Source organism: Passer montanus, unplaced genomic scaffold, assembly GCF_014805655.1.
Source record: "Passer montanus isolate IOZ18808 unplaced genomic scaffold, ASM1480565v1 scaffold9, whole genome shotgun sequence".
Lineage (NCBI taxonomy): Eukaryota > Metazoa > Chordata > Aves > Passeriformes > Passeridae > Passer > Passer montanus.
The window spans coordinates 12,022,964-12,045,857 of record NW_024374367.1 but is presented as its reverse complement, the minus strand read 5'-3'; the positions used below and the strand labels follow the sequence as shown (position 1 = coordinate 12,045,857).

Genomic DNA, 22,894 nt, shown 5'->3' with positions numbered 1-22,894 from the left:
ACTATGGAACCAGAAGTTTCCCTACCAAGAATAATTTACCAGGTTTAAAGGATTGTTAGAATAGTAATTTTACTCATCTAATTGTATTTCGAGTCCAAAAGATTACATAAATAAGAACAAAAATGAGAGTTTCATATAGACTGAAATACTGGTCACTCTCCAAAAAAATGCAATCAATATCTTTGGGGTAGTTCAGAGAGTGAACATATAATCATAAAATACAGGAACAGAATGTGTTAGCAGGGACTGAAAAAAACCAGAACAAATGACATGGCTTCAGCACGTAACCCAGGAAACAAAAATACCTCATTCAGCTGGCATTTTTCAAAGTGATATATGTCAATACTGTTGTTCCCTTGTAGGTTAACTAAATCTATCAAAAATGGATACAGTCTAAGACTTGGTAGAACAGTCTCTCTTTACAGCTTGCTTTCTTGACAAAGTTCCATTTCTATTACAGGAGACCAGCAGTTAAAGAGAGTCACATATCTCTAGCTTGCTATTGTCTGCTTGCCTTTGATTTTTATAAATTTTTACCATAGTATAATCAGAGCTTTCAACACTGAAAACATGCATTCTCTTTTGTTAACACTTTAAAATTTGAAAATTTAGCAGCAGGAGGTTAAATCAAAAATCGCTTGCCCTTATTATCTCATTCAGTGGAGGAAAAAGTAACAATAAAAAGCCTTTTGTTAGAGAAAGCAAGAGTTTTAGTCACCACAAACAGCACCAGCACAAGGGATTGTTAAACAACAGCCTGACAATTGCTGATCCTGAAAGGGGAAAAATGGCACAAGTCTGAAGAAAAGGGATGCAACTGCTTCTTCTTTTCTGCTTGCAAAGAGAATATGGAGCATCAGAAAGCTTTGTAGCACTTATACATAAATATGAAACAAAACATCATGTGGCTTTCTATGATTGTGGATATGAAAATCTGGACATGTGGCACAAGGCTGCCCTGCACACAGGACAGGGTGGAGGGTGTGTGTGCCAAGGCTCGTGGACGAGAATATTTCCAGCCCTGCAGGTGGAAATCTCTGGGTTTGCAGGAAGGTTCTTCTTGCAGCCTGACAACTCCTTGATGCAGTCTGTTGGTGTGACAGGCCAGGGTGAGCACGTTGTGCATTAATTGTGCTTCTATCCTGCAGCTCCAGGAGTCCTCATGAGCTAAGTGACACAAGGAGATTTGCAATGTTAAATAACAGCCACAATACAATGTACTCAAGAGAACACTGTGCCTGTCTTAACAAATTTCCTCTTTCTCTTTGTACCACTCAAGGATACTCAGCTTTTACATGGAGGGATAAACTACCTCAACTCTTCCTGGACTATTCCCCTTTTTGATATTGTGCCAATTCACAGTCATCCCTTTGTCCTCCAAGAACATTAATTGCAATCTGTGGGTCCAGTGAGCTATCTGAAGTAACTTTAAAAAAAAAACAAACAAACACCCAAAAAACAGTGGAGGAAAGAGGTTGTGAAGGAGAAGCAGCATTAGCCTTTACAGCTGGCAGCAGCTGCAGCTGCCCAGCTCTGTGGCACTCCCAAACCCTCTGTTGGCTCCAGCACCCAGCAAGTGGCTGGGTAAGACTCCAGGCAAAAAGCCACCACTAAGCTCTGTGCTGTCATGTAACAAATCCAAGGCTTGTTAGTTTAATGCTGCCTTTGGTGTGTCTGCACTCCATAACATTCACAGCAGCAACTGCAGTGCAGACTCACCCAGGGAGAGGCCAACAGATGTGGTGAGCTGTGCTCACAGCTAGAAGTGCAAAGTGTTTGATCAGCTGCGTGTAGATAATTAGTTCTATAATTTAAAAAGTTTCTGTTATTCCTTAACATCCACGCTAAGCTACAGCTACAGAAATGCTGCTCCAAATACCAACTGTAAGAAGAAATTTCCACTCCCCAGAATTTTATTTTTAATTCAAGGAAGAGCTGAAAACAAAAGAAATTGATAAGAATGATCACACTACTCACAGGCCAACCTTATATTATTTCTGTAAGTTGTAATTAAAATTTAAAAAAAAGGTTGATTCCCAAATATTATTTAAATAATTTGTTAAGAAGTAAAGTGCTAGATATTAAGTGAGGTGGTCTTCCAAAACAAATATCTACATCTTTCTGTTGGAAAATTATTTAGACCACAACAGCTCTGAACTTTGATAGCTGCAAGCATGTAAAAACCACATTGCTTGATCACACTTGCCTAATTTTTGCATAGCACAATGAATTTTAATATTAATTCCAGCCAGCTCTGTTCACTGGTCAGCTGTGGGTGGGCTACTGTTATGTTTGTGTAGCTGCAATCAATGAATATTCAGAGGATAACTTGCTCACAGCTCCCTCACACCATCTCAGAGAGAATTTTGTGTGTGAGAACAAAAGAGTTCCCGTTGCAACCCAAACTGTGGTTCCAGCTGGAAAGGAACCTGTAAGAACAGCACATTTTCCTGTGCCCTATGTCCTTTTCAGACACCACTCACCTTATCCTCCTGAGTATTATGTCAGAAATTGTTTTGATTCTTCTCAGCTCCTGAGAGCCAAGTCAGAGGTAAGAGAAGAATGTAAGCCGCCTCCTTTGTATCAGCATCCTAAAAGCTGTTAAATAAGTTTTAGTCTTGGGCAGGTGCACTAAAATCTGAAGGTATTGAGGCATTGATTAGGCCCTAATTTGGCATTGAATCTTCATCTTTATTGTCAATGCCTGTGATAGAAAATAGGCATTTTGACTTCCAGAGTACAGGCTGGAATTTGGAAAAGGAACAGAACATATTTCTAATCATGAACTTAAAAGGTTTTATACTGGGTCCTTGAGTGACAAATACAAAACTTTATAAATATCATATTTATGGCCATTCACTGAAGCAGAACAGCAATGTTGATATTGAACATTTCTGTGCCCTTCATAGCTTTGCTGTACAAAAGCCTGAAAATGTTTGAATGAGTCCTCTGATATTTCTCTGCATCCTATTGGTGATGTTACTACTGTCTTCTTTTTTTTATTTCTCTAGAGCTTTTAAATAAAAGTATGCATCTCTTTGGGGAATATATGAAAAAAAAAATATTAAAGCACTGCCCAGTGCAGTGTATCTGTAATTTAATCAAGAGTTACCCATTGTACTAGTTCTCAATACCCACAGCCAAATAAAGGCTTTTTTTATTTTCAATGCACCTGTGCCTGGCTCTAAAAAAGAGGCAGTATTGAATTTCTTCTGAATTGCACCACTTAGTGTCCAGCAGAAAACCTGGTGATATGAACTAGTAGGTACTAGTTCTGTGCTTTTACGTGGAAGAGAACTTTAAAAGAAGTCATATTATCAACTCATTTGTGCAAATGAGAATGGTGTTTTCCAAGACAACAGCAACCAAGTGCTGTAGAGCAGAGTTCGTGCTGCAGGTGAGAAATGGCCACCAAGGGTTCTGGGGTTATCTGCTCACAGGCTCTCCCTCTCCAGGGCTTGATGGGGGTACCTGGGCATTTGCAGAACCATGGCTGATCTCAGTCATGTAAAATGACCAGGAGGTTTGCTCAAATATGAAGGGGTTAGACTTGATCAATCATCACCACTGCTGCTCTGTCCTTCTTTATTCTCACTTTAGGTAAAAGGCCAAAGGGACTGTAGCCTTTGCTGTAACCTTTTAATCACCTCTTTGATGGGAATGGAGCTCCTGGCCAAAGGAAATCAGTGGGTTTGGGGCTGATTTAAGGTGTGAACACCAGACACCAGTGGTGCTCTCCTTCACTTTTGGAGAGAGGGGTGGCTGGGGATATGGAAACACCTGGAGGCTCATGTAAAAATTAACTTGGAATTTAAAGGGGAAAAAAAAATTATGGGCTGATTTTTCTCTCAACGAGGGAAAGGATGCTCTGTGGAGCATGTGATTGCTTTGTGCTGCCAAGTAACCTGCAGATACACTTCAGAAGCAGGGGATTAACAGTGCTGTTTGTTTTGTGTTTCTTGATAGATTACCTATGATAAGGACCTTGAGATTCAGATTTGGAAGGCTTACTTAAAAAGTTTCCTTTGTATATACAGTGTCCTATGTGTATAGAGCAAAAAATACATTCAACCTCGATACCCTTGTTTAATAATGTAGAATGTTCCTGTTCATTTTGTATTGGTTTCTTAATTAAGACATCAGGTGTCTTTGTTACAGAAATATAATAAATGAACTTCTGCCTTCAAACTACCCTTATAGAGAGCAGTTTTTGCTGTAAGGGAGATGCATTGAAGTGGCTGCTGTGTCAGCAATGCTCCTTCATCACACAGTGCTGTGTCACTACAGAGAAGTATGACCACAGCGAGCTCCTTCCCATCCTTCCACAAAGTTCTATTAGCCTGTGAGGGAAAGGATATTCCAAAATAACCTAAGGAAAATTATTTTCAAAGCAAATCCACATTTTTTTTCTGAATATGTAGACAGAAATATTAGCAATAGCAAATCCTTTCCTTACTACCATTCTTGAACTGCACTCTGGAAACTTTTTATTTACAACACTTGAAAGTAGGTACCAGTCTTCAGCAACTAGTGTGCAGTTAAATGCTCTTTGCATCTGCAAAATGCATATGAAAGTTTAATCAACATATCAGATGGCAGAGTTTTTAAGGCTTTAACCTCGTTGCCAACTAATAGTAGTTCTCTTACCTAATGTTCATGAGTGTTCAGAAGGACTATTGTTTTTAAATCATTAATGACACCCCAAGGCTACTGCAGCAGCCACCCTATATATTAATATAAATGTTTTAAGGAACCTAAGCACAGTCAAGCTCTCTTAAAACCAAAAGATTGACTTCATTTGAACTCAAACATATGCTTAGAGCTATGCATACATTGAAGTGTTCTGCTGAGTGGCATTTTTCTTCAAAGAACAGCCCTGTTAACTTCAATAAGACAATTTATATGATCATGTTCTCCTAGTCTTAAAGTATAAATTTACAATCCATTAATCGCGAGCCCAAACCTATGAAATATCATTATAATGAACTTATTCAATAAAGTTCACCTTTACTCACTTCTAAATCTGACAATATATCTGGAAGGAATCTGAAGAACATGGGATTGCAATATTAAAGGGCACTGAGTACAGAATTTTAGAAGCCACATTCATAAACTGGGTTGTTTTTTTCCTTTTTGTTGGCCAGGGCATTTAAAGGAAATCTTGATGCCACTTCAAATAAGCTTTTACATCCAAACAAAGGCACTTGTGACTAACACATCAATGTTTGCTGCAACTCAGACAATGGAAAGGAACAATCTAAAAAAGCACTTTCCAGCCTTTTTATAAAACACAGAAAGCAAGTTGTGTATCAAAGCTTTCTCTGAATTATGCTTAAAAAGACAATTTTATTAATATTAAATTGGCCATACCACACCTTTTGATTAAGCAAAGACTTTAAGTTTCCCCATGAGAGCATCTGTTTATTCCCACTCTCTAATGCAAGATCTTGTGAAAGGGCATTACCTTTGCCAAATGTCCATTTTGGGATCAGGAACATTGTTCCTGATCACCTGAGCAACTAAGGCTGAGCAGAGAGAGGTTTCAGGAATCCATCATGTGGTGAGCAGCAGGCTGCAGGGAGCCTGAAGCACACAGACACCAAAATCACTGGAGCAACCAGCCAGGGCTGCAGAGCTGCAGCAGGGACACAGGGGACCAGGAAGAAGAGGCAGCAACTTCTGCAGCTCAGAAAGTCACTTACCAGGTTTGTATGGGTGCAAAGAATCACCAGAGGTGTGGTGGAAATGGAAAGGAGGAGCTGTTATTAATATTTCATCTGGTGTAGTCACCTTCAGGTTTGTTTATGCACCAAGTGAGCATGTCTCCTGAAATGAAACAGCAAAAAAAAAAAAAAGTGTAAATTGAGTTGCAGCTCAGAGCTCACATGCCACATATTGCAGCAAAACCTGAGGGGTGCACACTGGAGTAGGGGAGAGGGGCCTCACCTGGCTGGGGACTGTGTGCATCCCCTAGAGAAGGGGTGATTCCCCTGCAGCACAACCCAGAGCAGATCTGAAAAACAATGGACATTCACCATGCTGGATTTTCTGCTGTACAAAAAATTTAAGAAAGCAACAAAGTGAAGACAATGAGAAATTTACCTTTTATCCTGGACTTCAGGCTGAAAAAACCCCATCTCCTCCTATGCATGTATTTTCCTTAATTAGAAAAGGGGAAAGAATGTTTTTCCCTTTCAGTTAAAAATTTCCTCATTTCTACTTTGTGGCCCAGCCTTCAGTGTTTCTTGGAATATCAGTGAGATTTGGGTAGACATCTGGAAGGCTTGGAGGGAATCAGGTGACTTCAGAAACTAGAGACAGAGCAAGAGGGAGAGGAGACAGATGGGTGTGGGCTGGGGGCAGAACCTCTTTGAGCAGCACAGATGCTCCAGAGGAGAATGTGTGTCTGCAGCCTTACACCAGTTGTGGGCAGTCAGATCAGGCATGAATGGGAAACATTTGTAGTGGGAGTGGAAGGAGGAATCATGGATATGGGCATCTGAACCTCTTAAATTCTTTCAGCAGTCCTTGGCTAAATTCTGCTCTCAGTGCTGTGGGGTCACATCTGTAAACAGATTCACAGGCCCACCCAGACCAGCTGTATGCTGCAGTGTCATTGCCTGTGGCTGATCTGAGCTTTTCAAAGGGATTCAGGCACTTGATTTGTTTGAAAATACAGGTACTGGCACTCTAAGAAGTCCTGCCAGAGATTTCCAGGTGACAGGTTTTCATCTATGGTTTCACAGCTATTGTCATAACAGAGTACTGTTCTTATGGGTCTGGGAATGACAGTTTTCTTGGTTTACATCTAAATAATGGCAATACCTGTAAAACTAATTATTAATGATGCTAAGAAGTTAATTCTTTCAGGATAATGCATCACATACTGTTAACCTGTAAGTGAGATTAAAGGAGAGAAAAATGTGGTGGTTAAACAGCAAGAGCATCAGCAGCTTTTCAGATACTTTTCTCCTTGCTACTCATCCTCTCAAGCTGTAGTGAGTTAAAAGGTAGAAGAGAGCAGAGAAGTTCTTAGGTCAAAATATTACCAGGTAGCTAAGCACAGAAGAGAAAAAGAAGTCTCTCAAGGAAACTCAGAACAAGGAACAAAAACCTAGTAATTTACAAGCCTTCTGCTAAAAACAGACACTGTAACATGTTTTCATTGCATTTTCAGCAACAATCCCTACTTTTCATTGAAAAATGAGGAAAAGAATGCTTGGCTATTGCATCTATCAGCAGTGCTTGCAATATTCATCTACTTGACCTGGCACTGGGAGAAAGAGAAATGAATTAAAGTTCTGGTTGGAAAGGAGGGGGAGGAATATTTGAGTAGCTATTGTGCTTTGCTAGAAGCAGGGAGATGTTCATATTGCATTTTGGGTTTGTCGTTTGAAATAATTGACAGGATGCTCAGAGCAGTAGATGGTTATTTCTAGTTTCTTCTATTCTGGCCTAATAAATAAAGTAGGGAATGCACTCAGTCTTTAGGTCCTTAGACTGGCTTTGGTTTTCTTACTTATGTACTACCAGCAGCCTTAAATATTTGCCTGGTTTGGGTATGTAATGAGTTGCTAATTTCATTGATGGCTGTAAGCATGACAGAAATCATTACATCATGCCTTATATGAAGAAATCTCCTTTAATTTCAACATGCCTCAGTTACTATATTCAGGCTATTGTGTGGCATAATCATCTCTTATTACCACACACTGCACTTCAGAACTGGCAAAGAAGTGCCCTTTAAATTGAAATCAAGTTCTTCTTCAGCTGTTTGCACCATCTGAGGCAAGGCTGCTTTTAGTCTGATTTTCTTTCCCAAGACTGCCTCTCTTGCTATGAGTATCACTCAGTTGAACAGCTCTATCCTTAGACTTCACAGAAAGGCCTGCAGGAGCATCTGGGCAGGACTCAGCACCATGTGCCTCTGAGACAAGGAGCGAAAAATGTCACGGGCTGCATCCCAGACTGCTGACAGAGCAGGCAGCAGCAGGGGGAGGCAAACAGGAGCAGTTCAGGAGTGGATACAGTCCCCAAAGTGATGTATTCTGAAGTTAGACAGAAAGGAAAAAGCCATCAGGAAATGTGTTTGCTAACACTATTCCAAGTCCTCATGAGAAAAGGAAATCTCTCCTTTAATTTATAGCAGTGAGAAGTGTTATCCCCGTTTGGCTGTCAGAGTCTATTAAGAGCACTGCTTGCTAAATGGCTTATCTAAATTGCTCAAGGTGCTTTTTGAGGCTGATATGACTGGGCCCATTAAAAGGACTGCTGAACTGAGGCCCAGAGATGCACCTCTTCTAAGCCTGCAGCCCCTGGATCCTGCACAAACCAACTTCTGGAAGTGATCCTGTTGTGTCTGTGCAAGATGATTCTGGTTGGGAGTGGGTTTGGGCAAACTCCTCCATAGGATTGTTATGATTCAGCACAGGTAAGTTGAAGATGTCTGTGCTCATCTCAGGATTTGGATTTGAAACCTGAAGGAGGATGGACTTGAGTTTACTGGTGTTCCTTCCAGACAGACCATGAGAATGAATAAAGGTGAGATCCCTCTCACAATGGGACCATCAATGAGGATGGACAAGCCTGGCCTTGGGAGTGGGGTTGAACCTTGTATAGACAGGCAATGAAGGACCTCAAAAAATGTTCCCTTAGAAGGAGAAGAAAAGTCTTTTTAATTAGATTTGTCCTATATAAAACATAGACCTGCCTTTCAAGGCACAGAATTTCATGGGCAGACAGAAGGGTGACCACGGAAGCAGACATTTCCATTAGGTGGAGAAATAGCACATTATGCTGCTCTGGTTTAGTCTGCTGCTCCTGAATTTTCTCTCTTTAAATGGCTGTATAAATCTAGTGGCAAAAGCAGGCAGTTTGTCAATGAGTGACTAACACCAGAGCAGTGCACTGTCTCACCATCCTCTGGCAGCTATTACACCTGAGCAGTATTTTCTGGGAGAAACTTGCAAATATGTGTAGGCTGGAGCTTTCAAAATAGACTAAGGGAAGCTTTACTCTTTCATTTCTAAACTGACAAACTAACTTTCAACACAGCTTTTTCAAAGGTTAAGATTTTAATTTAGAAAAAAATTCTCTATATTGTAACTCAGTGTTAATCACACAACCAAAAAGTTTCTCTGAATTCCTGGATGTGCTATTGCTTCCTGCTCAGGGAGAACTTCTGGAAGTATCATGGAAGTGAACAAGCCCAGCCTAAACAGCCCATTGTTGTAGGCTACTTACATGATCTAAAAATCATTTCTATGTGACTACCCTGAAGTTTTCTTCCTAATTTTAATGCTGCAACCTAAAAATAAAAATACAAAATAAACACTTCAAGCTTTCATTTCATATATTTCCCACCTTCACAGACCATATGACAGAAGACAATCTTTGCCATCCCAGGAGGTCATGATGACCTCTCTGGAAACCAAACAACAAAATGTGTCCATCTGGAAGATTAGAGTAAAGGAGTTGTTTTTTTCAACTATGCATCATCCCATATCCAGCTTTGGTTTCACAAATGAACTAGAAGCTCTCAATATTTTTTCACTAATAAGAGAGGAAGGCTGGGGTCCCAAAAATGATTGTTCTCAGCAGTGTTTTTCTGAGATATCCAAGGCAGCCTCAGGTTAGTGGTGTGATCAACCCTTTGTCACAGCATAGAAGAATCATTTTTTAAAGGAACAGAAGGAAATCTTTGCCCAAACTGGTTTGCAGCCCTTGTCCTGAGGCTTTAAACAATTCTGACAGCAGCAGGTTGGTTCTCAGCAGCACAGACGTTCCTCACTATGTACAGAGAGCTGGCTTCCTGCTGCACTGTTAAAGATAAATTACAATACAGCAGTTATTACCAGGGAGACTGTGCATTGAATACAGCACTCTATAAAGACCTGGCACTTTAGTAGAAGAACAGATATTTGAAAACAATATCAGCTTAATTTCCCTTTCTTCTCCATGCAAAAAAAGCTATAAAGTGTTAGGTCTTTCCTGTAATTTGCTTAATTGATTAACTTGATTGATGTAGAGACTGAACAAAGGGTAAGGCAATGAAAAACAGGCCATTATCTTCATTTGTTAGCATAGTTCGATTTTGTGTAAATATATTGTTTCAAATTTATTCAGATTCTTACACTGGAGAGCATTTTTCAAAAGCAAACAATTTTTACTAGCAAAAGATTTGTCACCAGAAATTTCACTCCCCAAAGATAAAGAGAAGCTGATTTAACCAGCTACATATTGGAGGAATCAAAGTGCAATCATAAGAAAGAGGGTGACTGCAAAATGAGCAATGTGATGGAGAGTGCTGCTCCTCCTGCTCCCAGAAGCTGAGAAGCCACTGCTCTGTTTGGACTGGCACCTTTTCCAGCATGTCAAATAGAAAATTAATGCTCTATTTGTTGAGCTGATCCTTGGTGGCTGCATTTTACTGAAGTACAAGATCCACTTTGTAAAGCAGTTGTTCTTTTGGTAATTGTGCTGTGCTTCATTCAGGAAACATTCAGAGCAGGGTGAATTGTGCCTACAGTGAGAACAGGCATTTGGCTTTCAGATTTTGATTGTGCCATTAAAAAATGGGGAAAGATTGCCACTCAGAAAGCAGATCTTGATAAATAATATGCTGGAAGAGTTTGAAGGGTGTGGGGAAAAGCACAACCACACCAATTGCCTTAATTATTGACTGAAGAAAAATACTTTTGTCCCAGGAATATCAGTACAGAAGGAGGATGGCTCTGAAGTAAATGTATGTTCTTTCCTGTTCATTGTGGCATTGCTTTAATTTCACAACTCAGTAGCCCAGGGCTCACCTGAGTTCCCAAAGAATTGAATAATTGATCCATAATTAATGGGTGCACGAAGCAGCAAAACAGGAGCAGGATACTGGTTAATACAAGAGTCAACTATGGGGAATGAGGCTGTGTACTTGTCCAGCTTTTGGAAATTGTTTTATTAAATTCTATTAGATCTACGTGGCCATATGCAGAAAGACACTTTTAAAAGCACAAGGCATTTGGAAAAATGCTGTGTACCTATGCCAAATTACTTTCTGTGAAGCACAATCTTAGAAATTCAGTAAAGGCACACAGAGTTGTGTGCAGGATGATTCAAATTCACTTCATAGCCACAGTGATCATGAGCTTTTCTTTGTACAGATGGAACGAACTTGTGGCACTTCCACATTGAATCACACACAAGGCATCTCAAAGTTTATACGAAAAATAAAATTTCAGCACAGAGGCTTCACCCTGCCCTTATCTTTCCCCCAAAATTCAATCCACATTGTGAAACAAAGCAGATTATTTGTTACCTGGCCTCTGAGCATGTGGCAGTACTCAAGTAACCCTCCTTGCTTCCTGGGGCTGTGGAGGAGATGACCTCCTTGCTTCCAACCCCACCACTGCTGCAAGGGAGATCCATCCAAAGGCTTCCCATCTTCTGGATTTTCCCTGTGCCATCCTCGTGCCAGCGTTGTGCACCCACGTGCATCTGTGCTCCCTGAGCATGGGCATGTACTCTGCAATTAGCTCAAGTCTGAGCACTCAGGTTACCATAACACCCAGCTCTCAGCTACCAACAGATGGCATTTATAGATGCACAGAGCCTGGAAGGTGATCCTCTGCAGCAAGTTTATTTCTGTAAGCCTTTCAGAGTCATATGGAAATTATAGAGAGTATTAATCCATTGATCTGCTGAGCAAGAGGAACAGCAAACTGGCTTGTTGGCTCTTACTGGGATTTTTAGCAAATGAAAACCAATATAGGTTGGCAACTAAGCCTACACTGCTTGTTTTAGAACACTGACTGTGACCTGATGGCTGTAATTCACTCTCAGGGTTGTCTCACCTCTTATTTCTCTGAGCATTATTAAAATATTCCCAAGCAGAGGAATCCCAGAGAGCTGCATGGGCATCTCCCCACCCTGCAAGGCACCAAACACCTCCTGCATGGCTGATGTGCACTTTGGATATCAGCCAGCAATGTGCAACTGGAGAGCAAAAATGAATTTAAGAGGCAAAGATTCATAGAAAGGAATCTTAGAATGCATGATTCCAGGCTGAAAACAGAGAACAGACTGAAAACAGGGGTCCTGTCCAGCTCTCAGCACTGCCAGTCTCTGAGAGCCTCGAGCTGACAGCAGTTTGGATTCTAAAATAAAGACTCCATTTCCCCATGTACAGCAGATGGAACTAAATGACAGAACGTGGATAAATATAGAAGGCTAAAAAATATAATATCTATTTGAAGCAAATAAATCACCAGGCTTGTTACAAAGGCACCCAGAAGGAGCTGACCAGCCCCAGCCAAGCTCTCCCTGTGCTCATGCAAGGGGACAGGCACTGCCAAGGACCTGCATGTGGAACAACTCCTAAGATACCTGGGCTCTGGTTAGCAGTGATAGGATCACATACATGAACATGAGACAACTTCAGCCAGGCAGCAATTCTGATCACTGACTTCTGATAAAGCTGGGTCCCATGTGTGTGTAACATGAGAGCTGTTTAGAAAAGAGTGTGAAATTCTATCTCAAATTTCAGCTTAGCATCTTTGAAAACTGCTGGGTTAAGTTTGGATTTTTTAACTTCATGCTTTTTTGTTGATGCTAGAATTCACCAGTAGGTAGAATCTAAATGCAGTCTAACATCAGAATGAATCTGCCTCATTTAAAAGAATGTGCCAGAACTCGTTCGTTCAACTGAAGCATAAAAATTCCAAATAATTAACATAAACACAAGTATCATCTACCTTATGGAGATGGATTCCTGTCAGGTGGGTGTTCACTGTTTCAGTGTGCATAGCCAGATGCTCTAGTCATTCTTTTAAAGGACCTAGAACATTTATAATGATTAATCACATTTCTAAAGCAGTAATGTATGCTACCATCTGTTTAATTAAATCTCACACTTCCAGACATACGCCAGTCAGCTCACAGGGGTCAAACACTATTTTTCCCCTTTTTACATGAGGGAGCAATTGGTTTACACCATTATACTTTTTCTGCAGTCCTTCTGGTCTTAGGTACCAGCCACCACTCGAGAGATGACTGACAGCATGACAGGAGACAAAGCTATTTTAAAGGTAGAGTTCTGACCTCTGCTCTTGCCTTCTCTGTAATTACTCTGTGTTTTTTCAGCACCTGTTACTTTGTACCTGAGACAGCTGTGAGTATCTTATGCTGAAGTGAGCTAAGAGAACAAACTCAACAGGTCATGAAGAAACTAAACTCCTCCAGAAATGTTTTCTCGCTTCTTCACATGCTTGAGTTCACACGCCCAGAGACTCATTTAAGTCAGTGTAAAAAAGGATTTTGACAGGGCTGCATGTATCATCTGATCCTGTCCATTGCAGGAGATTTGTCACTATGATTTTTGGGTTGTTTTATACATGCCTAAAGCCCTTCTTACCCATTTTCTTGTACTGATTTTGATTGGTTTAAGGTCCTGGTTAAAATTTTTAAAAAAAAAAAAAAAAAAAAAAAAGCAGCCTTAGGGATTTTAAAGATTATTATCTCCTACTTTCATTTTGTAGCAATACTAAAGTATCTGAGTTTGAAATATTACATTTAATGTAAACTGCTGAAGCGTGCTTCAGATTTCAGCTTGAACTTTACATACCACAACTTGCACAGATTTCCACTTTATTAGCATTGTTATTATGGTTTTTTTCCTTTGATTTTTTGTTTAAATAAAGGAATTGCTGAACTGACAAAATCTTCCATGATGCAGTATCTCTGGAGAACTCCTGACCTCCAAGCTGCACAAGCTGTTTGAACCCCACCTGCTGCCTTCTGCCAGGGATGTGCCAGCCCTCCTGCCCAGGTAGAAACAATGAATATTTCTGTTGCACTGATTCTTCTTCAAAGTGAGACAAATTTCTCTAAAACATAACTATTTCTTCAAATAATGTCCTGAAGCATGTGTCAGGATCCTTACACTGGCTGGCTGCTGAAGCTGCTGTAGACACAACTGAGGAGCTATTTCAATATATCAGGGTACATCCATTCCTACTCAGATAGCACTCCCAGAAAATGGCTTGGTTGCCCAAAGGAAAATTGATACATTGACAAACTTGATGGCTGGTTTATGTTAGAGTGAGATTAAGCAGATTTATTACCTAGCTAGTTTAGTAAAATCTTTATCTATCCAGTGCTTGGCCATTTTGGTAAATCAAATTTAAAACTTAAATTCAAACTGTTTCTTGAAGGAGAATGACAACCAATGACAGCCTCTAGTGAGGAGATTACTGGCAAATATTACACCTGATGTAATCCTGTCTTTGGCAGACTGTCTCAAACAAGGATAAAATAAAAGCATCCTGCTCACTAAAGCATCAAGGCTGATGATTGCTACAGCTGAAATGCAGGTCTGGACTGAACACAACATGATCAGCTAAGGCAATGTGTGTTCTGAACTGAAGGGTTTTATTAAAGAGGCCCAAAATAAGCAGGTAATTTTTAGAACTAATTTCAGAAACATTGCAAACTGAAGTCAGAAGAAAATCTGCTTTCAACTTCCCTGGAAGATTTCACCTCCAGTGTCCAATCAGTCTCAAGTTTCCCACTTATAACACCTGTAGCTGGGCATTCTGACTACAAACAATAACTAGTATAGACATATATTAAATGAAAACAAATAGATTTATCATAATGTGAAATTTTGGAACATTACATGGCATTAATGTCTCTGACACATCTGAGCTATTTCTTCTTGAACAGATGGTGACATTACAGTCACCACAAACACTGAAGAAAAATTGAAAGAAAATATAGTTTTACACACAAAATTTAGAGTTTGTGTGATGAAAAACATTGTTAATGCAGTCTAACACTCCATTTTGAAGCCTGCCCATATTTAAAACCTAAATCATGAGCAGAGAACACAGCTTTGAAGTCTAATAATCCATGCACAATGAGTTATTGCAAGCAGGTGAAAGCAAAAAATCTCTTAAAAGTTTTACTGAAAGATCTGTCTTCATCATTGGTTTTCTAACATTTAGTGACTTTTAGAGTTCTCCTAGAAAGGAGAGATTAAGAATGCATCTGTATGAGACTAGAGCCAGGTTCTCTTATTGTCCTGAAATCTCTGACAGAACTGGATCTGGAGTAAGAAAACCTCTCCACAATCTCACGTAGAACCACAGAGATAAAAACCTTTAGAAAAAAAACTGATCTCAACCCATGACTTGGAAATAATTCCTTGTGGATTCCAGGTTTGGATGTTTGTGTACATGGATGCTCAGGTTCCCAAGCCATCAGTGTAAACCGTGGGACTGTGCCCCACACTGCAGGATGGGTTCTGTCTTGTCAAGAGGCCACTGCCCCAGCCTGTCACCTGTCACATGGATGTAAGCTCACCACAGTGGGGATAACTGGATGGCCACTAGACTCACTTGTTTTCTCTTTGGTCTGTTACATAACCTGAGATTGGTGCACTTAATGCACTCAGAAAATGAATGAGTTTAGCAATCTTTCATAAATTGTTCTCCTATCCCTGCAAAGAGAAGGAAAAGATGTCATTCAGGATCAGATAAAGAGCTGGAAGGTCTAGGTGCACTTGCAATCCAAATTTAATCCCTCAGGTGACTGGGGAAGCCTTTATGGACTTGTCCATACACAAACCTGTGTCTGCCTAGGTTGTCTTACCCATTGAAAAAAGACTCAAGATTGGCAGCTACAGCTTAGCTGAGCTCTGAAGCTGAGCAGATATTTGCTCTTGGTTTTCCCCACAGCTATTCCAATTGGATTTAGCTGTCAGAGATAATATTACTGTCCCCAGCCATGCCTTGACTGGGCAGGTGGACTTGGTGAGCATTTATAGCTTGGATACAGCCAGTTGTGGGCTCATTTCCAAACATTCTCCAGCTATTAGCTTTGAATCTTCTGTGGCACAGGTCAAAGGAAAGGATTTAACATAGAAAACCTGCTATTAGACAAAATAGCAATCCTGCTCTGCACCACATCAAGGCTGAAATTCATGTGGCTAAAATAATTGCAGTATTTTTAAGATCAAGTACCATTCAAAACAACAGAGATCATCATAATGGGGAATGCACAATAGGGAAGTAATAGGGAATGCAAGTAAATGATATAAAATGCCTCTGGGCTGAAAAGCAGTAAGAGAAAATCTGAGGTAGACCATTACAGCATCAGATTAAAATACACAGTTGATCAGGTGATTGCCAGAAAAAGAAGTGCTGTGTAAGAAAAAGCCCCATTTATAACTGTTGGACAGCTAAAGCAGTGCTTTCATCCCACAATAACATCTTAAAACAATTGCTAGAAGAGTTCTCTGCAGCTGGGAGGATTATCTGACTCTCACACAATTCCTGTTACTCAGGTTCATTTCTGAGAGATGCGGTTCATAAACTTAAAGTGATTGGTAGTATTTTTGGGATTGCTTTAATGTAAAATTCACTGCTAACATGATTACAATCTGATAATCTGCTAAAGGAAAGTCTGAGCTACCCAGCAAAAGTACAGCCTGCTCCTGGCTGAAGGCTCCAAGGGAGCTTGTGGTAGCTATTGGACCTGGAGGGAATTAGATGCATTTACCAGCTTTGGAAAGCTTCCAGCCTTTATCACTGAAGGCTGTTGGAAATGCTCCTAAGAGCATCTGGAATATATAACAATATTTTCCAAAGGTTTGTTGTAGTTCATGCTTCTTGGGCAATTTCCAAAGAACCTGGGCAATTTTACAGCTATTAGAAAGCGATGCAAAAAGCCAGTGGCTGAAATTCATTCCCATTAAATTGCAGGATTAAAATTCTCAATAAAGAGTCAAAGGAGGATGAACTTGGCATGCAAAAAAATTGAGAGGCTCACCTGTGAGCTGCTGTGGCTGTGCTTCAGACAAAGCCAGCCCTGTTGCAGGGAGGTGGCATCGTCAGCAGCACAGTGACTCGAGTGGCACTCACCTGCCTCCTCAGCTGCCCCTCCACCGTGGCTTTTTGGGGGGTGTTTCACATTCTACTCATGGCAAATAACAGGAGAAAATCCTATTTAATAACACATTTTAAGAACTTGTATGCAATATCTTGAAATCAATAGAACGGCAGTGGCTTAGCAGCCCTCAGGACACACTCTGAAGCTATTAGCACAAACTGTGGGGTTTTATTTCAGTTCCACTTGGCCAGATAGCAATCATTCCTATTTCATGCTATAAAAATACACTATTTATGTCTGATATTTAAGTCGGGGATGATTTAGATGGACAGGGGAGCAGGATAAAGTGATATAAATAACATGCTAGCTCACCTAACAAAAAAACTAGCCAGAAACCTCTGCTTAGCATGGCATTTTAAAAGAGAAGAGCTTCAAGAATAAATGGGGAAAAAAAAATATTCACGTTTTGAGATTCATATTACCAAATACCCTGGATGTCTAGTGGTGGAAACTGAGGTGGAACACAACACTATACCTAGAATCAGTTTTTCAAACACTCACAGACTTTGAGGCTATATCCCTGAGTAACTTAAATCTGATATAATCCAGTAGCAAGGTATAAGCTGTATCTTACTATTGACACAATACCCATTCATGGCTAAGCTGAAAAGAATTGATGCTGCTCTAAATAATTATTCTCCTGGCTGCACCTGTAGGTAAGAGTTTTGCAAAGGTTAGTCAGATGGGTGGATGCAAACAGTTACTCACAAAGTGACCAGAAATTTATGTAGGTATAAAAATTGAGTGCCAGGAAACACACCTAAGATAGGTACATGCTTTCTCCCTTAAATCTGTGGTTCTGATATTTCCCTGTGTGGGCAAGACTGAGAATTTCTGGTTTATCCCATCTGAAGCATCTCTACTTGGGATAAAAATCCTCCTCCAAATTAGCATCTTAGATATCTCACTCATAGTGCCCCTTTCTCCTTGAAAAGGCAAGCTTAGAACTGAAAGAACTGAAAGAAACACTGCCCTCTTCCTACACTTGGGAAAGCAGGCTCTGCTCCTCTGCAAGCTGCAGGGAATGCTTTGCATCATCTCTCACTTACCTGGGAGCAGGGGCTAAACAAGGAGATAAGGTCTTAGGAGCATGATCAATTTACAGACGCCTTCCAACTAGAATATAAACTGTTATCCAGAATGATAAGCACGAATCTTGATTTATTTTTTCACACAAGAATGACTGCAGCAGTAGGAACAGTGGTTATTTGAGTTACTATATCTCTTTCACTCTTCCCAAGTAGAAAGGTCATGACACTGAACCTCTTCAAACCATTCTGCAGTATTCCCTTTTCTGTGTGACCAGATGATTTTTGACCATGTAAGTTCCTTTGTGCAGAGAGACTGGGAGTGACATGTTTGCATCTCAGCTGCCTGGAATCTGTTCAAATTCAGCTCACAGATGTTCTTCCTTTCTGTATTCAGTCCCAACACCCCAACCTGTCATAGCCTTGTCTTCCATTTTTCTTCACTGTCCCTGTGAGCTACAGTTGACAACTTGCTTATTCAAGCTTTGAGTAATACAGAAAAGCAATAAATTCACTAGAAATTGTATCCTTTTTTTTTTTTCTGTCTGGCTCAAATATCTTGGTGGCAGATCTGCAAAAAGTCTGCTTAACAATTTCCCTCCTTGCTTTCCATTTCCAGAAAGATTTTAGAAATGTTGTACCAAAGCATCCAATTCTACTCTGTCTTACCTGCCACATCTCCACTCCACAGAAAGCACTGAAGGTGTGTGCTGCTGTAGATCTTCACTTTACTGTTCAGAGGCATCTTTCTGTTAGATCTCTGATAGCTGTCAGAATGTATTGCTTTCCTGCCTGACATTTGCATGGGTCTTCCATCAAATATTGCCATCCACAGCAATCCACCTGTCCAGATAAGTGAAAATCTCCTTTTCTCAGCTCTTTTCCTGTAAACATTACTCTTCCATCTTTCTATATTCCTCCTACCTTCATCAGCTTTGATTTGGAGCTACACACACACAGACTGTAGACACAAATACAAAGATGCTCCAGGAACAGCTGAAGAAATTGAGGTGTCTCTCAAAACAATCAGAGTTAGGCTGGGAAATGTAATTAACGTCTAATTTATCATTGCTGGTTTATGCATCATTGGTAATGTCAGCAGTGGATGTGCCTCTTCAAGAAGAAGGAAATGCCAAGTTTTTTGAATGCAGGATTGTCCCAGAAATGCCATCACATATGTTTCACAAGTAATACAAGACTGCAGCAAACTGGTGAACATGCAAAAAACATTCACTAGTTTTCTTTTTAAGGATGTACTTTTTAACACTCATAACTTCAACAGAAGACAGTGCATCTGGCTTTATTCCCTGTCAAGTGAACTGAATGCTCTCTGTAAGGCTGGATAATAAATACAGTGATGTGCTATCAGTATAAATTGGTAAGCTGTAGCTGATAGCCTTCATTCCCATTTAGTCAGGAAATTTTGTCTTGTAGTTATAAACATCCAGAAAAAAATTAAGGACTTTAGAGATACTCATTCTAATCTTCTAGCTTTAACTCTATGTGAGCTAAACTGTTTAGGATATCAGTTCTTGTGTCAAGTTTCACAAGAAAGGAGAATTTCAGAATTCAGGTATTTGTTCAAATCCAGGGAGTATCCACTTGCCTGGATGAAAAAAGATTATTATGTCCAAACTTTATAACCCAATCTCAACCAGGCTAAACAGAAACAGCAAAACATTCAACCAAATATCAGAAAAAATATTTCCCAGCAAGAGTTCAATTTTAGAGTCATTACTCCTTCCCAGGTATTGTTTTTTGCCAAGTGCCAATGTACTGGCATAGATGATCCTTGTTTGACTGACAACTCACTCTTATGGTAAGAGAGAGGGGAAAGAGCCCTGAAGGAAAGTGGAAAATGTGTGCCAAGAAATATCTGGGCAGGGAAAGCCACTGTTGTGCTTCCCTTCTGTCTGAAGAGGGCATGGGGAGGTAAATTAAAGTGAGGGCACGGGAGACGAGGGTGGGCAGGGATGGCAGCAATGCACACACACCTGCCTTGCTCACCACCCCATGCACAGGGGACTCGGGCAGCTGCTCCTGGAAGAAGTGAATTTCAGAAGCTTCAAACTGTTTCCTCTAACAAATGGCAAGCTGTCTCAGGGAAAACCATCTGCAGCTTGCTCCTGGTGAAATTTCACTGTGCTCACACAGAAAAATTGTCTTTGCTCGCAGTTGCTTGCACAATAAATTCATGGAACCTTTGCAAACATGTCAAGATTTGCAGGAAACTACTAATGAAAGAAAGAGTGGGTCATTTCACTTAGTTCAAATCCAGTGAGAGGGAGTGATGTTTGAACCAGAAATTGAGGATTAAATAAACAAAAGGAAATTTTTTGCAAACAGCTTAAGAAACCCAGTCTGAAAACAGCCAAAGATCACAGATCACAGCAAACTAAAAATGAGCTATAAATACATAACATAAATACATAAATACAAGCATATTTGATTTTGAGATTTTCAGATACAAACCCTGAACTTCCTCCCCTCCGTCTACTGCAGTTTGTTTGTTTTGCATAACAAAATTATTTTGGCTTGTCCATTAAAACATTCTGCAATTTCTTTCCTCCAGAAACCCCCACTTTTAAGTGCAGTGACATTAGCTCTTGGAAGACACATGGCTTATTTCAGCTGAGAACTGCTCTGATCTGCAGGAACTAATTAGAGCATTTTCTCAAGCTCATCCCTTTCTTCTCATTACTGGTGACCAAAGACAACTGCTGAGACATGATTATTACAGAACTGTCTGCTAGTGTATGCATTATCTTTACAGAAATAAATCAGCAAATACTACCAGAATAAGGGGTAAGGAATGCTTAGGAAAACTGCCAGTGGCACCCACAAGAGTCACCCTAAGGCCAACCAAACTGATTTGTGCCAGAAATAGCTTCAGAATGAAATGCTGTTGGGGAAAAGGAACATACAGGAAATTGAGTTTGTGCAGGGAGATATGAGTTTATTCATAAAATGATCAGAAAGTTGGAATATACTTCCTCTGAGGAAAGGCTGAGAAAGTTGGGGTTGTTTAGCCTGGAGAGCACTCCTGGGAGACCTTATTGAAGCCTTCTTTGCTTAAAGGGGGCTTTTATGAAAGACTGGGGCAGACTTTTAATGGGGTTTGTAGCAATAGGACAAGGGGCATGAGTGTGAAACAAAAGAGGGTAGATTCAGACTAGATATAAATAAGCAATTTTTTATGGTGACAGTGGTGAAACTCTGGCATGGGTGTGGTGGAAATTTAAGGTCAAGTTGGATGGGGCTCTGATGAAGCTGAGTTAGGTAGTTGAAGACTCAATTAGCTATTTCAACACACCCCTTCTCATTGCAGGGGGTTGGACTAGATGGCCTCTAAATGTCCCTTCCAACCCAAACTGTTCTGTGATTGTGACTTCTCAGTGTGGTCTGCAGGTTGTTAAAGAGATGGGTATTTCAACTAGTGGTTTGAGGCATGTTGTGTCTTCTGAAAGGCTGAACAGCTTCATCCAGAGAGTCCTTGAGTTCAATAAATTAGTCTTATTTATAAATTAATTTATACATATGTATGTTCATATGCTTATATGTTTAAATGTTTGAGGGCATTTCTTGGCACCATACTTTACAGTAAGTGATTATATTTCACTCAAAGTGAAGTCTGTGTCATCTGCCAGTCCTTAACTGCTGCACAAAAATGAGCAATAATTACATAAAAAGCAAGGAAAACTGCAGGAATAAGCTGTTCAGCCATTCTAAATGTGGATCTGTACTAAAGGTATAGCATTTCTGCATTTGTGGTGCTTTTCCACATGCCTGCATGTTATGCCTTTTATTATTGTCTGGCTACATGAACTCTAAAAACCTGAACTAAATTGTCATGGAATCATACTCTGACTGGACTGCGTGTCCCATGGAGTCAGCTGATATGTCAGCACATTACAAAGCCAGAATAAGATGGATGTGAGGGAAGTGCTGGGAGCTATTCACAGTGTTGGCACCCCCGTGCCCCTCAGAAGTGCAAAGGTGGCTCTGGCTGTTCTGACAGCCTTGCCTGACTCTGTTTCACACACAGAGTGGGCTGCTCTGCTGAAGGGTGTTAATAAGACATGCCAGATCTTAACAGACCCAGTCAATATGACAAATCCTGTAGTCTGAAAGAAATGGTCAGGGCAGAATTTAGCTTCAAAGAGCAACCCCAACACCAGAACGGACCTGAGTAATTATAAAATATAATGTGCTGCACAAGCACACTCCACAAAGAGTATTTTAACTTCCCTAGTCCTTCAAAATCCCATTTTTTTCCTACTTCCAGAGTGCAGTAGGACTTAAAATGCGCAAGTTTTTATAAGTGACAGACTTAAATCCATGCCAAAATAACAACAGGAAAACAGGAAAACATCACACTGGGTTTATGAGGGAGAAAATCAAATGGCATTTTTACATGCAAATGATGAATATCACAGGGAAAGAATTCAATATGATGAATGTGATGTTTCCTCTCTGCTATTAAACAAGCTTCTGTGATACATTTGTCTATCCCAGCCTTATAATTCCAGAGGAAATAGCACAGGTTTCTGGTGAAAATTTGCAGCAGCTGTAAAGGGGGGCACAAGGTTGTGACTAGTTGATCCATCAATCCAACATAACTGATGGATTTTTTTTCACCGCCAAGGAAGGAAAATTAAAAGAAGAAAGACCCTTCTAGGTGTTTCTGTGGATTTTGTTTGGTTGTAGGGTTGGGGTTTTTTTTATTTTTAACATGTAGTTACTGATATCACTGTTTTCCTTTTCAGGAAGAACAGAGTCTATCACAGTCATGCACTGAGTTCTCAACACACCATTAATTTCCCACAGTGCCTAAACTTGGTCTCATTGTGTCTATCAGGCCTGGAAAAAAATTTACATAACTCAGGAACTGCCCCCTGAAGAGTTTAGTTTCTATCATCAGTAGTTAT

At 40.2% G+C, this 22,894-nt stretch overlaps 1 long non-coding RNA gene across 1 annotated transcript; it reads right to left on the bottom strand.

Annotated features, from left to right (window-relative positions):
* Positions 1 to 723: 723 nt before the first annotated feature.
* LOC120495729 lies at positions 724 to 17,049 on the bottom strand. Its single transcript, XR_005626134.1, has 4 exons — positions 16,819 to 17,049; positions 5,947 to 6,013; positions 5,703 to 5,826; positions 724 to 1,167 (listed from the first exon to the last, which is right to left on the bottom strand). It is a non-coding gene; the product is annotated as an uncharacterized LOC120495729 (long non-coding RNA).
* Positions 17,050 to 22,894: the final 5,845 nt, after the last annotated feature.